The sequence below is a fragment of the Podarcis melisellensis genome, assembly GCF_964234715.1.
Source record: "Podarcis melisellensis genome assembly, chromosome: 9".
NCBI classification, from domain to species: Eukaryota; Metazoa; Chordata; class Lepidosauria; order Squamata; family Lacertidae; genus Podarcis; species Podarcis melisellensis.
In genome coordinates this window covers 72,395,744-72,412,237 of record NC_138541.1, presented here as the reverse complement: position 1 = coordinate 72,412,237, position 16,494 = coordinate 72,395,744, and the positions used below count along the sequence as shown (strand labels likewise).

Below are 16,494 nucleotides of genomic sequence, written 5' to 3'. Positions count from 1 at the left end.
GCAAGCTCACACCTCTCATTGACTTTGCATACATACTTAAAGAACATGTGTAAGAGGCTCTTTTATAAATTATATTTCGGGATGATTCATGTTCTTATGCAGCTGCAGTGTTTTATACTTTCTGGACGTCCCACGATCATATTTTAAAGCAGTTGTGCTCTGTGTTATAGAACAAGCACTGCTTGGAATTGTTTCTTTTTTGTTTTCCAATGTATTTCCTACCAATAAAAAAAACACTGCCGTGTGGCATGAGCAAACTTTTATTCTGAAAGTGTGGCCCAGCGAAAAACCTTTGAGAAAAGTGAAATAACACCAACGATAACAGAATGGTAGACACTTATGATAGAATATTTCCAAATAGCAAAGTTGACAGGAAAAGTCAGGGGAGTTTTAAATCAGAAAACATATGGAGAATGGAAAATATTTAAGTAATATATAAGATTATGTTGTAAAAAATAATACCATCTTAGCGGAACTTGAATGATACTTGTGAACAAAAATGAATGAAACAAATACTTTAGTGGAATGTATGAAAAAGAAAATAAAGTAAAGCTGCGCGATAAAACCATGACAATAGAAACTTTAAAATGAGAATGATTGGAAGTTTTACGCAGAATTTTTTATTTGATGGATATGATTTTGTACAAAGTTTTGAATCTTTTTCTTCCCCCCTTTTCTTTATTGTCTTTTTTCCCCAAAAGATTTTTATTAAGGTTTCAACAGATTTTATCATAACAAACAAAAACAAGACAACACAATAACAAACAATAAACAATATAAAACACAAAAATCAAACAAAAATATATAAGTTCAACTCTTAGTTTCATGTAACTTACTTTCCCAACTTCCTCACACCTCCCTTTTCTGTATTCCAATTTCCAATTTAGTCTCAGCAAATTCTTCCTCTATTTTGACTGATTTTAATATTGCTTAATTTCTTTTAAATTAACCATTACCGCTGCTATCCACTTATCTTCTAATCCCCCATCATTGATTAATTTTGCTGTATTTCTTTACTTGTTACTTATAAAACATCTTTGCACATTCCTTTCAACTTTGTCACTAATGCCGCATTATCTCTATATCCTGCATCACTTTAACATTCAAATAATTTACAATGTTTTTGCAGATAATCTTTAAATTTCTTCCACTCTTCTTCTGTTTGTTCTTCTCCCATGTCTCGGATTCTGCCAGTCATTTCTGCCAGTTCCATGTAGTCTATCAGTTGCATCTGCCATTCTTCCAAGGTGGGCAAATCTTGTGTCTTCCAATACTTTGCAATAAGTATTCTTGCTGCTGTTGTTGCATACATAAAAAAGGTTCTATCCTTCTTTAACACCTTCTGGCCAACAACGCCCAAGAGAAAGGCCTCTGGTTTCTTAAGAAAGGTATACTTAAATACCTTTTTCAGTTCATTATATATCATTTCCCAGAAAGCCTTAACCTTTGGGCACGTCCACCAGAGGTGAAAGAATGTTCCCTCAGTTTCATTACATTTCCAACACTTATTGTCAGGCAAATGATATATCTTTGCAAGCTTGACTGGTGTCATGTACCACCTATAAATCATTTTCATAATATTTTCTTTCAAGGCATTACATGCCGTGAATTTCATACCAGTGGTCCATAACCGTTCCCAGTCAGCAAACATAATGTTATGACCAATGTCTTGTGCCCATTTACTCATAGCTGATTTGACCGTTTCATCCTGAGTATTCCATTTTAACAGCAAGTTGTACATTCTTGACAATACCTTAGTTTTAGGTTCTAACAATTCCGTTTCTAATTTCGATTTTTCCACCTGGAAACCTATTTTTTTATCCATATTAAAGACCTCTCTGATTTGGTAATAGTGTAGCCAATCTTGCACTTTATCTTTTAGTTTCTCGAAACTCTGCAATCTCCATGTGTCTCCATCTTTATTGTCTTTTTTTAAAATAATTCTTACTTTTATGTCTTGATGTTCTCTTTTTTTGTATGTAACTTTTCTGTACTTACCGTACCTTTGTTGTATTTTAAACCAATAAAGATTTACCATTGGGGGGGGGGGAGGAAAAAAAGAGAACTTCTGTTCTGGTGGGCCATTGTGACACATGAGCAAAAGCAGTTTGCTTCTCCTCCTCGGTGCAGCGCTGGGTTCACCTGCTTTACCTGATAGTGGTAGCAGCCGCAGCAAATGAAGGTGATTCTTTCAAGGGAGGGAAAGGAGTAAGTTTCTTTTTTTAAAAAAATAATTTTTATTCATTTTTTCAAACACATAATAAAAAACAAACACAGCACAAAACAAAAACATACAAAACATTAAACATATATAATTTCATAACCTTAAATTCATACACCTTCTTTCCTCCCACTTCCCCATACCTCCCTTTCGCTGCATCCTTATTCTACAATTCTTTAGCAACCCTTTAGTCAATTTGTCTATTAGTTCCCTTTCATTAAATTTCCTTAAACTTATTAGTTACAGCTGTAATTCTCTACTTCTTACCCCTTGACATCTTAACACTCCTCAATTTTACAACAGTTTTTGAGATATGTTTTGAATTTCTTCCAGTCCTCTTCCACTGTCTCTTTCCCCTGGTCTCGGATTCTGCCGGTCATCTCTTCCAGTCCCATGAAGTCTGTCACCTTTGTCTGCCATTCTTCCAGAGTAGGTAGTTCTTGCATCTTCCAATACTTTGCCAGAAGAATTCTTGCTGCTGTGGTAGCGTACATAAAAAAAGTCCTATCCTTCTTTGGCACCAGTTGGCCAACCATGCCCAGAAGAAAAGCCTCAGGTTTCTTAGGAAAAGTCCACTTAAGGACCTTCTTAATTTCATTATAGATCATCTCCCAAAAGGCTTTAATCTTTGGGCAGGTCCACCAAAGGTGGTAAAAGGTACCTTCAGTCTCATTACATTTCCAGCCTTTAATATTGGGGGAAAGGAGTAAGTTTCAGGCCAGCCAGCCAGCATGCCTGCCAGTGCAACAAGGATGAGGCGGACCAGCTGTGAGTGGCAGTGGACCAGGGCAGAGAGGGTCCTCCTGCAGGATTTTGTGAACACCTCAAGGAAGATCCTTGTAATTACCCAGTACAGTGGTACCTTGGGTTACATACGCTTCAGGTTACAGACTCCGCTAACCCAGAAATAGTATCTCAGGTTAAGAACTTAGAACTTAGATGAGAACAGAAATCGTGCTCCAGCAGCACGGCAGCAGCAGGAGGCCCCATTAGCTAAAGTGGTGCTTCAAGTTAAGAACAGTTTCAGGTTAAGAACGGACCTCCAGAACGAATTAAGTTCTTAACCTGAGGTACCACTGTACTGTTATGAGAATTATAAGGTCTAAGATATAAAATAAATGTACCAAGCAAACACAAACATAAATAAATATATAAACCATATGTCTGAAACAGTGCAGGAAAAAAAGTCCTGAAACCATTTTGTCTCTCCCAAAATGACTTCAAATGTTTCTCTGCAAGGAGAAATGGGGAAAACCTCCCCGTTGTCTCTTTGCTCACAAATCCTGCCTTAAGGGCACATTTAAGATATGAATAGGGTGAGCCTGTGACCTGGACTCAGGAATTAAGTATTTATCATCACAAAAGGATGGACAGGCTGTCCAGGTAAACCCATTAACAGGTTTCCTGCCAGACAAGATTCAGCTGTAGACTGCCCCTTCTGTGATGTATGTATGATGTTTTGGGGGTTGGTCTTGGGCTACAGGACCTATATAAGGGCTTGCGCACCATTGTTCTGGGTTCCCCCTCCCTCCTGCGTGTGGTGAGTGGGGACCCTGTTGCAACAGTTGAATAAAGATCAGGCTTACTAGCTGCTTTGCTTCTCAATATTCTCTAGTTGGCCTCTGTTATTTTCTACCGATAGAGAACCTACATAAGGACTCTGTATGGGTTCTTGGGTATCCCATAAGGGAAAAGGACCAGGTTTTTCCCCCTTATAACAATACGTAGCCTAGGTTCCACTCCTCCTCCATATACTGAGAGCCAATGCAGTAAGAGCAAATTTTACGATTACCAGATCTTGGTCCTCTTTCTTCTGTTACAGCGATATGGTGGTATTTTATGGTCCCATGATGTAACATTTGGCAGAAGCTGAAACAAGTGCCCCTTATTAACATTCAGCTTCTTAAGCGAGCATGACTTGCCCTTCTTGAGTTAGAGTTCACTCTGTCCTATAGTGCTATTCTCCAATCAAGCCTGTCAGAAATGATTTATCTATGTTACTTACACTTCTTTTTAAATTTGGAAAGAATTATAGTCACAGGGCCGGAACAGATACAAAGGTCAATTTCTGTAGATGATCCTTGACAATTTTTTTTTTAAAAGGGCCTACCAAGAAAATTTATTTATGACATTTATGTGTAGCTTTTGACTTACCCGAAGCGCCTTTAAGCAACATATGAGAAAGGGTGTTGTTGTTTTTAAAGCAGTAAACAACCCTCACAAATAAAAACAGCCAAACAGTGCAGCCCAATTTAAGTTGCCAGCCCACAGCAAAAAACATATCGGAGAGCAAATATGTTTTCAGCTGGAAATTAAATAAAACCTATCAGACCTTCCTTGGCAGGAAGCTGCAAAGTGGGGGGCCTATAGCTGAAAAGGCCTTATTGTGCCCCATTGAATTCTTATCACCATTGTTGTTGTTGTTGTTTAGTCGTTTAGTCGTGTCCAACTCTTCATGACCCCATGGACCAGAGCACGCCAGGCACTTCTGTCTTCCACTGCCTCCCCCAGTTTGGTCAAACTCATTCTTGTAACTTCAAGAACACTGTTCAACCATCTCGTCCTCTGTCGTCCCCTTCTCCTTGTGCCCTCCATCTTTCCCAACATCAGGGTCTTTTCCAGGGAGTCTTCTCTTCTCATGAGGGGGCCAGCTATTGGAGCCTCAGCTTCAGGATCTGTCCTTCCAGTGAGCACTCAGGGCTGATTTCCTTCAGAATGGATTGGTTTGATCTTCTTGCAGTCCATGGGACTCTCAAGAGTCTCCTCCAGCACCATAATTCAAAAGCATCCATTCTTTGGCAATCAGCCTTCTTTATGGTCCAGCTCTCACTTCCATACATTACTACTGGGAAAACCATATTAAAGTGGTACCTTGGGTTAATAACTTAATTTGTTCTGGAGGTCTGTTCTTAACATGAAACTCTTCTTAACCTGAAGCACCACCTTAGCTAATGGGGCCTCCTGCTGCTGTTGCGTCGCTGGAGCACGATTTCTGTTTTCAGCCTGAAGCAAAGTTCTTAACCTGAAGCACTATTTCTGGGTTAGCGGAGTCTGTAACCTGAAGCGTATGTAACCTGAAGCGTATGTAACCCGAGGTACCACTGTAGTGGGTATCATTTAGGTATCATTCACTATATGTTGGATTAGCCTGAACAACTGCTGCCATCTTGTGTATACAAATGTGTACTGCATTTCTGTGGATGGTTTCTTATCTATCATCTATATCTATCTATCATCTCTCTCTCTCTCTCTCTCTCTCTATCTATCTATCTATCTATCTATCTATCATCTATCTATCTATCTATCTATCTATCTATCTATCTATCATCTATCTATCTATCTATCTATCTATCTATCTATCTATCTATCTATCTATCTATCTATCTATCATCTATCTATATCTATCTATCTATCTATCTATCTATCTATCTATCTATCTATCTATCTATCTATCTATCATCTATCTATCTATCTATCTATCTATCTATCTATCTATCTATCTATCTATCTAATCCAGTGTTTCCCAAACGTTTTTGGGCAACGGCACACCTGTTTACTGAAAAAAAATCTCGCGGCACACCACCATTAAAGCCCCGCCCCGTGACGTCAGCGCGCAGCGTCACGCCGGGAGGGACGCACAAAAGTGAAAGTTTTTTCCCTCCCCCTTGCTGGGGAACCTCCAAGCTTTGGGGGTGGGAGGAGGCAGCAGAGCGAGGGACTGAGGGACGGCGGCAACTGAGGCGGCGGCGGCTGAGGCAGAGCTGGGAAGGGGGTTTCCAGGGGACACGGCAGCTCCTCGAAAGGCTTCTCTCAGCTGCGCTCAATCCGCCTCGGAGAGGATTTCCCCTCCGGTCCCATGCGTTCGTTTGGGGCATCGCTCCGGCTGCTCCCTCTCCCGCCGCGCAGGAGCGATGCCTCTCTCTGGCTCTCCCTCCGCGCAGGCTGAGGGAGGGAGGGAGGGGCGCGTGTGACCCGTCTCTGCTGGGAGACCAAACCCAGCGAGGCAGAGTCGCGCGGAGGCGCCCAGGCAGCGCTGCCGGCTGCGAGGAGGAGCGCCAGGCAGCAGCAGGAGGCGCGGCCTCTCCTCGCCGCCGCCGCCCCGCCTCTCGCCGCCCGACTCGCCCGCCTCCCTCCAGGCATCTCGCGGCACACGAGGCAACGTCTCACGGCACACTCGTGTGCCGCGGAACACCGGTTGGGAAACACTGATCTAATCTATCATCTATCTATATCTATCTATCTATCTATCTATCTATCTATCTATCTATCTATCTATCTATCATCTATCTATCTATCATCTATCTATCTTTCTATCTATCTTTCTATCTATCTATCTATCTATCTATCTATCTATCTATCTATCTATCTATCTATATCTATCTATCATCTATCTCTATCTATCTATCATCTATCTATCTATCTATCTATCTATCTATCTATCTATCTATCATCTATCTATCTATCTATCTATCTATCTATCTATCTATCTATCTATCTATCATCTATCTATCTATCTATCTATCTATCTATCTATCTATCTATCATCTATCTATCTCTATCTATCTATCTATCTATCTATCTATCTATCTATCTATCTATCTATCATCTATCTATCTATCTATCTATCTATCTATCTATCTATCTATCTATCTAATCTATCTATCTATCTATCATCATCTATCTATCATCTATCATCTATGTAACAAATTTTATAAAAGGTTACATTGAGAATCTCTCTTAATCGGTTACTCAAGTAATCTATTACTAGAAATAGAAAAGACATTTTATATTTCTTTGGCATTTTTTAAAAAAGAAAGAAACATTGCTGGTTTATTATCAGAGCTAAAGCTATTGGCTCAAGCTCTACAAACCTGGGAAATGTATTGTGCCAACCCTCGCCCTGCCTGCTGCTGTCAATTAAGATTTGACCTCACTTTATCCCATCACCATTGTACAGTCTGCTTATTTCGCTGTTCTCCAGACCCTCCAAGTGCCCCTATTTTCCAGGGACTTCCCTGATTTAGAGAAGCCGTTCCGGTTTCTGATTTGACCCAGGAATGTCCTGCTTTTCCTTAGGACGTCCCTGTTTTCATTAGAGAAATGTCAGAGGGTATGGGGTTATCCGACTACCGAACCATCTGAAGGAAATCCTGTATAGGGAAGGGTTGTTTTTTAAAAAAATCTTTACTTTTTTATGTTGGAATGTTGGAAAGTATATGTTGGAAACCTCCCAGAGTGGCTGGGGCGACCAAGTAAGATGCGTGGGGTATAAATAGAAAATACAGTATTTATCAAACATAGTAGCCTTTAGCATAGGGGTCACCAACTTTGTGACCACATTTGGAAATAGGATAAGCTTGTGGGTGCCACCACAAAATAGCTGAGTACAAGACTGGGGCCATCTTTGAGGCCCTAATACCAAATCATAGGAACAGAGCTAAAAAACCTTGGAATTTACATATATAACCAATACTTAAGGGTGCAACTAAAAACCAACCGTCTAACTAAAACATGCAGTTTATAATAAGCCTAGCTGCAAATGAAACACCTTTAAATTAAAATATTTTAGGATTTATTACTTAGCATTTGTGAAAACTTGACACACTGTTTAGCACTTAATAAATGGTAGAGGTCACACAACCTGCATTGTGTGTGTTCTGTAAAGGTAAAGGTAAAGGTACCCCTGCCCGTACGGGCCAGTCTTGACAGACTCTGGGGTTGTGCGCCCATCTCACTTAAGAGGCCAGGGGCCAGCGCTGTCCGGAGACACTTCCGGGTCACGTGGCCAGTGTGACATCGCTGCTCTGGCGAGCCAGAGCCGCACACGGAAACGCCGTTTACCTTCCCGCTAGTAAGCGGTCCCTATTTATCTACTTGCACCTGGAGGTGCTTTCGAACTGCTAGGTTGGCAGGCGCTGGGACCGAGCAGCGGGAGCGCACCCCGCAGCAGGGATTCGAACCGCCGACCTTTCGATCGGCAAGTCCTAGGCGCTGAGGCTTTAACCCACAGCGTACATGATACCAAATTTTAAATCATTTCATGGCTTTTTTAGAGCAAAGTCATTGATGATGTCAAATGATAAGCTACCAAAATTATAAATTTTGATGTACATAAGGCTAGGCACAGACCTCTTCTTGCAACATTGTGGTCTGTAGTTCATTCTTGATCTTTTTAGCTCTGAAAATGACTTTTCTCTTGAGCAGTTTGTTGCTATTAGACTCAAAAGGAGCTGGAATTTTGCTTCCACCAAAAGCCAACTGAATCTTATCTTTGATGCAGTCTTGCTAAAGTTCCTGGTGGCATAAATGTTTTTGATCTGACTAATTTTGTTTGATGTAAGCATAGAAATGCTGTATTTCCCCAAAGAGGTTAATAGCAACACTGGCAGGATAGCCTTTCATCAGAAGCTTTAAACCTTCACACAACAACTTTTATGAGGAGTCTGAATCAACCAGAATGGGGTGGAAATTGTGAAACATTTTCATATACGAGTGCTCTTTTTTCAAGTTGGTTTCAAGCACATCCATCATAGAAATAAAGGATTTCACTCAAAACATGTCTCTTAGAGAAAGTTTTTTTTAAAAAAAATATTTTTATTGGTTTTTAACATACAAAATTATAAAACATCTGTATTGGTTCTAGGGGTTGCTCGTGCGTAAATCGGCGCCACACCTGGCTGGGTTACCTGGGTGAACTCTTTCTGTCCGGACAGCCACTCACCCGTGGCTGTCTCAATTGCTGGCAGAATCCGTCAGTGGGCGTTTCTTGAACTTCTTCCAGCAAAGAAGCTCTTTGACGCCTAGTCTCCGCCTACTCTCCCTGCGCGGAAGCCTTCTGCGCAGGGAGGGTGTGGGCAGCGGAGGACCCGTGCTCTCCCCGCTGGTCTCCGGCGAGGAGTCATGGAGCCACCTCGCCGATTCCCCCATCTGCCCCCCTTCTCCACTGGTGCTACGCTGATTTCCTTCCCCAGAAGATGGGCTGCTTCTCTCCCTCCCGGGACGCTCTCCGGAATCCCTCTGGAGCCCTCCCTCTCCCTCTGGCTCCGATGGCAGTTCCCTGACAACATAGCACACAATTTATCACAAATACATTCTTATTGGACTTCCATCAGCACCTCTGATAATCCTCCATCTTAATCACTTCTTATGCCTTTCCTAACTTAATATTGCCTTTACATCTCTAACATATCACGTCTCCTTCGCCATTTTTGCAATATTTCTAATATTATTCCTCACAGAACTTCTTGCAAACCTACAAACGTTGTCGAGAAAGTCTTTCATTATTAGCATCTGATACATCGCTATAATTTTTTCTCATTAATTTTCTTTTATCCACACACCTGTAGTCTACGTCAGGGCAGGTATTCTCTTGCACCGAGTTAAAGGTTTCTCTGAAGAAGTGTGAGAGAGAAGTGCAAAGCTCTACACATGTACCAAGGGCTTTCTGTGGAACATGTAGGCCTTTGCTGGTTTGAGGGGAACTAAACTAACTAATTATAGGAACATAGGGACATCAGGTGGCCTAAACCACAGAGCCTAGGACTTGCCGATCAGAAGGTCGGGGGTTCGAATCCCCGTGACAGGGTGAGCTCCCGTCTTTCGGTCCCAGCTCCTGCCAACCTAGCAGTTTGAAAGCACGTCAAAGTGCAAGTAGATAAATGGGTACCGCTCCGGCGGGAAGGTAAATGGCGTTTCCGTGCACTGCTCTGGTTCACCAGAAGCGGCTTAGTCATGCTGGCCACATGACCTGGAATCTGTATGCTGGCTCCCTTGGCCAGTAAAGCGAGATGAGTGCCGCAGCCCCAGAGCCGTCCACAACTGGACCTAATGGTCAGGAGTCCCTTTACCCTTTACCTTTAGGGATATCTAGTCTTACATCCTGTTTTCATAGTGGCCAAACAGATGACCAGAGGAAACCTTCAAGTGGGATCCAGACATAAGAGCACTCTTACCTCCTGAGGTTTCTGCTCTAAGTACAGTGGTACCTTGGTTCTCAAACGCCATGGTACTCAAAAAACTTGGAACCCAAACACTGCAGACCAGGAAGAGAATGTTCCAGTTTGCAAACTTTTTTCAGAAGCTGAACATGCTCTGTTTTGAGTGCCACACTTCCGTTTTGAGTGTTAAGCTGAGGTCTGTCTGTTTTTGCTATTTTGTGTTTTTTGCGGCTCTTTTTTTGTTTGTTTGTTTCTGTGACTGTGTGGAACCTAGTTCAGCTACTGATTGATTGATTGATTGCGTGACTGCAATACATTGTTTATTGCTTTCAATTTACGGATCAGTGGTCTCGTTAGAGAGTAAAATTCATCTTAAATTGTTGTTTTAGGGGTTGTTTTTAAAAGTCTGGAATGGACTAATCCATTTTGCATTACTTTCTATGGGAAAGTGTGCCTTGGTTTTGGAACGCTTTGTTTTTGGAATGGATTTCCGGAATGGATTAAGTTTGAGAACCAAGGTGCCACTGTACTGCCCAGCAGTACTTTGTAGAGGCACAAAATAATGTACACACACAAAAAAGACCCTGCTTCTAGGTAGTAGTCAACTGCAACACAGCCCAGTGGTGTAGGGACAGTTGCCCTGGGCGCAAAATTCTTAGGTGCACCAAATTTCTAAAAAGATAAAGAAAAGAAAGAAAGTAGTAATAATAAATAAATACATTGCACACCCTCCCTCTCGCATAAAAAAACCTCCCAGTGCTCATTTGGGCGGACTGGGAAGTGAATTTGGGCGATTCCCCCACCCAGCTTGTCTACTCAGAGGCAGATCTAGGGGAGCGCGACTGGTTGGGCCAGATGTGGAGTCTTGGGGGTGCCACAACTATGAAATAAAATGGAAGGCGAGATGTGGTGGAGGTGCCAAATTTTGGTGTCGCTCAGGGTGCCAAAGGTTACCGTGGGAGTACAGTTGCCACCAACTGGTATCCAGTAGCACCCTGGCTTCAACAGTGGAGATTGAACACAGCCAGCATGGTTGCAGCCACTAGCCTGGTCATCCTTTATACTATTTGTTATGTACTGAAGTTCTCACCCTGGGCCAGCAGGGGGATACTGTAGATAGTTTTCACTCAGGTCCACATATGCAAACAAGGAATTGAAAGCCCTTTCCGATCCTGCAGAGGAGAGGGTGTTGCGGGCAGGACCCTCCCACATTCGCGGGGGCTTCCCTCGCCCCCGCGAGAACTGGGGAATCCCTGGGCGTGCCTGCAACCCAGCCCGCCAATCGGCGGGCGAGGGGAGGCGCGGCCTGGGCTACTTAAGGCCAGGCACGCCCAGGGACCGCCCTCTTTCCCCCTCACCCCAGCAGCTGAGCGGTTTTTCCCATCCCACCCACCCTTAGGTTTAGCTAGAATTGGCCTTGCTATGGACTTCGGTTGGTCGCTGCAAGGGGCTTGGTAGGAATTTTTACAAATTGGCGCACTTCCTGCCTTTTGGTTTTTTCGCCTACCTCGTAGCAATCGTCACAACTTTCACGGTATTGGCGGTTAGGCATTGGCATGGGGCAAATTATAGGAAAAAGGAGGGGGGAAGGGAGCGCCATCACCTTCCCCCAATGAGAAGGGGTAGTCCGGTAGAGGACTCCCAGGGGGGGCGTGGCCTTGTCCGAAGCCTGGAGAGGTAGGGCCTCCGGCACGCCCCCGAGCGGTGACACCCGTGGGATCCTAGTTGGCGTACTTCAACAGGACTCCTGCGGTTTGTGTTCAACCCTTGCCGGTCACCATGCCGGGTAGTCGATAGAAGCCAATGCCTAAGGCCAATACCTTCAATTCCGTAATCAATAAAGTTGTGGCCTTTCACGCCCATTAACCTTAAACAAGGTGTCTGCGTCTTCATTTCATCTGGGGGAGGAAACTTGCCACGCAAAGTGATGCTGAAGTGAGCTGAAAAAAATGTTGAAATATACATTTGTCAAGAAACCAGAGGCTTTTCTCTTAGGAATTGTTGGTAATGAAATAAATAGAAAGGACCACAAACTTTTCCAATATGCAGTAACAGCGGCAAGAATATTACTGGCCCAGAAATGGAAACAAGAACAAATACCAATGTTGGAGGAGTGGAGAATGAAGCTGATGGACTATGCAGAACTTGATAAACTGACTGGGAAGATCAGATATCTACGAGATCAAAAGTTCATTGAGGACTGGGGAAAACTAGTTGAATACTGGGAATGTATAAGTGATAATGGAATAACGTTAGTAGCATTTAGAGAAGCTCTGTAACAGCATAAGAAATATTGTAAAAAGGAAAAATAGAAGTGGGGGGTAGGTATAAAGGCAATACCAAAATTTGGAAATGTGTATTTAAAGAAATTAGAATTTGGATGATTGGCAGAGAAGCCGAAGGAAGTCAAAAACCGAAAATTTAATAGAAATTGTAATGTGGCATGAATGTATGGAAAATTAATAAAATATAATTTATTTAAAAAAAAGAAAGTGACGTTCAGTGATTGGATAGTTACAGAAAGTGGTTACTGTTGCATTGTAGTGGAGCTCTATATAATCAGGCTGGTTGAACCCTTCAGTTCTGTTCTGTTCTGGCCTGTGAATAAACAAGAGCTGTCTGAAGAATCGCTGTGTTGTCTGATATGTTCACCCACAACATAACACTATTTGCCCCTTAAAAAGCAAGATAAAGGTAAAGGTACCCCTAACCATTAGGTCCAGTCATGGACGACTCTGGGGATGCGTGCTCATCTCACTCTATAGGCCGAGGGAGCTGGTGTTTGTCCTCAGACAGCTTCTGGGCCATTTACCTTCCTGCCGGAGCGGTACCTATTTATCTACTTGCTCTTGACGTGCTTTCGAATAGCTAGGTGGGCAGGAGCTATTGGTGTTTTGCAACTTTGACCTGTTGCAGGACCTTAGCCAGACCTTAGCCAGAGTTCCAGAAAGCAATCAGTTGCAGGCAGGATGGACGAAGCAGGAACCAGAACGCTGCTACTAGTAACTTGGTTACTTTGAGGTGTTTATTATTTACAGCAGACTTAACAAGTTACTATATACAAGATGTCTTTAAGTTAACATCTTACATTAAAAACCTAACAGTACCAAACTATCAAAGGCTTTTCACCAAAGCCAGACTAAATGTCTTTCCTTCTGCCGTGTTGGATGGCAGGTTGAGAGGAGTTCCCTACCAGGACAGACTTTGCTCGTGTGCTCAAGACATCGATTTCATAAAACATATTTTGTTGCATTGTACAAAATATGAGCAGGCCAGGGCTGAACTGATACTACCCTTGCTGGTACCTTTCCCGGGAAAATCAGAGGCTCACTATGTCAGGTTCTTACTGGAAGACCGGACAAATGCTAGAACATTAGCAGTGGCAAAGTTTTTATCAGTGGTTGCAAGAACAAATGATCCCTATATTCTAAACAAAATGCTTGTTTAACCTGGAGGCAGGCTGTATGAATTGTGTATTGCTTTGTAATGATTTGTTGGGTCTCTGGACCATAATAAAGATTGATGATGATATACAAGAACATAAATGGATCTTAACTAGCTCTCTCTTAACAAACTCCTAATGACTCTCAGAACACCACACTGACCAACAAACTATCCAGTCAGTAAGGTCATAAGTCATCATGCCTGTGTGAGACCTCAACCAAGAGTAGTGCTGTATTCAATGTCCCATATCTCCAGGCAGAATTACTCCTTTCTGCCTTTGAACAATGCTTAATTGACTCTGTGTGAAGCTGCACAGAATGGCACATAGTCAAAAACCCAACAGGAGCTGCGACTGAACAATGGGAGCTCACCCTGTCGCAGGGATTCGAACCACCGACCATCCGATTGGCAAGCCCTAGGCTTTGTGGTTTAGACGACGGTGCCACCCGCGTCCCGATAAAAAGCAAGATAAAATGCCCAAATAAGCATCATTCATGTTCATTGCAACCATACGTATGAACCACTCACCCCACACTGTATAGAACCACAGAGGTGTAGAATTGGAGGGGAGCACAGGGGTCATCTAGTCCAACCGCCTGCAATGTAGGAATATTTTGCCCAACATGGGCTCGAACCTGAGATCCAAAGTCTCGTGCTCTGCTGACTGAGCTATCCCACTTGTACGTTCTGCCTGTTATGTACTGAAGTTCTCACCCTGGGCTAGCAGGGGGATACTGTAGATAGTTTTCATTCAGGTCCACACACACAAATAAGGAACTGAAAGTGACGTTCAGTGATTGGATAGTTACAGAAAGTTGTTACTGTTGCATTGTAGTGGAACTCTATATAAGCAGGCTGGCTGAACCCTTCAGCCCAGTTCTGTTCTGGGCCTGTGAATAAACAAGAGCTGTTTGAAGAATCACTGTGTCATCTGATATGTTCACCCACAACTTAACACTGCCTTTTTTGTTTTATTGAAAATAATAAGATAAAAGCAGCTTACATAACCAACAAGCATTAAACACCCCTGCGAAAGCAGCACAGAGCCAGCAGACGATGCAACAAGCCTCATCCACAAAGGCTTCTGATTCATTTTAGTATGATCATATCCTAAATGGCATTGAGACCAAACCAGAGCATCCCAAAGAAGGGAGTCACAGCTTGAGCAGCTATGCATCTTCACACCCTTGGCATGGCCTGGCCTTATTATTTTCTTTATCTCTCCTATCCACCCAGCAAAGGTGTCTCACTGAACAGGAACTGCAGCCGTCAAGTCACAGTGTAAGCAAGCAAATGAAACTGGCACACCAGTCACCCACAAGATGGCACTGTGGGCCCAGGCCCTTAGAAAGACTGCTTGGAAACGGCCAAATATTATTGTGCCAGGCAGAGGTGGGTGGACGGGCAGTTTCGTGTTCATTCGCTCATCCACTTTTTAAAAAATGTATCCTTGTCTAATACAAAGCAGCTTTATCTGATATAAAATTCATGGCGCACAGAGCTCACGTTCGAAACGTCGCCATTCATTTTATTGATTTAGATGTGTTTTAATTATTGTTGTTGAAATATTATGGTGATCGAGTACGGTCTATGAGAAAACAGCCATTTGGTTTCCATTTGGAATACAGAACGTTGCCCAAACCTTGGACGTGAGCTCTTGTTTACAGAGACTACGGATATTTACTGCTGGCATTTATGGCTCCTGTGAGAGTTAGAAAGAGGTCAAGAGCGGAGAGAGAGAAGGCAAAGCCGTAATTTTGACCACTACCACCAACCAAAAGCATATGTTGGAGTCAGGGGTTGCATTCAGACGTAGTCATGCACACAGCAGACCCACTGCAATCACCATTTATTTCACCGAGTCTGCTTTGCCCAGTAACATATCCAACCTATAAACAAAATAATCTACGGGCTGAAGAACTGGTGTTAATGCTTGGTGGGCTGCCCTGAAATACTTGCTTTAGATCTCAGTATTTGGCCTGGGGAAGGGATTACTTGTACATCTAACCAACAAGGAGTTTATCAGCCCATGGCTGAAAACTATGGCCAGAAAAGCCACCTCGATTGGACTGTCACCATCCCTTTTGTACCAGCTGGGCTACAATACCGCCCTTGTATCCCTGAGGCAAAGGCTTTGGGACATCACACACGGCGACCTGCGATCCAGATCTTACGTAATCTGTGGCCCGATTGCAGCTGGAGCCCAATACGGGCACAACTTTGAGTTAGGATCATCTTAGGAATTTGTCCGTACCCACCTATCGGCATTTATTTACCAAAGCTAAATTAAATGTGCGGAACGCAGGTGGCGCTGTGGTAAAACCACAGAGCCTAGGACTTGCCGATCAGAAGGTCGGCTGTTCGAATGCCCACGACGGGGTGAGCTCCCATTGCTCGGTCCCTGCTCCTGCCAACCTAGCAGTTCGAAAGCACGTCAAAGTGCAAGTAGATAAATAGGTACTGCTCCGGCGGGAAGGTAAATGGCGTTTCCTTGCGCTGCTCTGGTTCGCCAGATGCGGCTTAGTCATGCTGGCCACATGACCCGGAAGCTGTACGCCGGCTCCCTCGGCCAATAAAGCAAGATGAGCACTGCAACCCCAGAGTTGGTCACGACTGGACCTAATGGTCAGGGGTCCCTTTTCCTTTACCTTTAGATTAAATGTATTTCCATTGGAAGTTCTTAATGGTAGACTGAGAGGCATCCCCTACTAGAATAGGCTTTGTTTGTGTTCTCAGGATGTCGATTGCATGAAGCATATCCTGTTGCATTGTGGGCAGTATGATCAAGCAAGGGATCAACTGATTCCCTTGCTAGCAAATTTGCCAGGAAAAATTGAAGCCTCCCATATTAATTAACTTCTGGAGGATAGGTCAAATGATGTTACACTGACC

The 16,494-nt window shown here is 43.2% G+C and overlaps 1 protein-coding gene across 1 annotated transcript in view; it reads right to left on the bottom strand.

Annotated features, from left to right (window-relative positions):
* Positions 1 to 14,444, bottom strand: part of PROM1 (prominin 1) — a 254,938-nt gene extending 240,494 nt beyond the window's left edge. The window contains exon 1 of the mRNA XM_081925572.1: positions 14,425 to 14,444. The gene's annotated coding sequence lies outside the window, so the exon portion shown is untranslated. The remainder of the gene's footprint in view (positions 1 to 14,424) is intronic.
* Between the last annotated feature and the right edge of the window lie 2,050 nt (positions 14,445 to 16,494).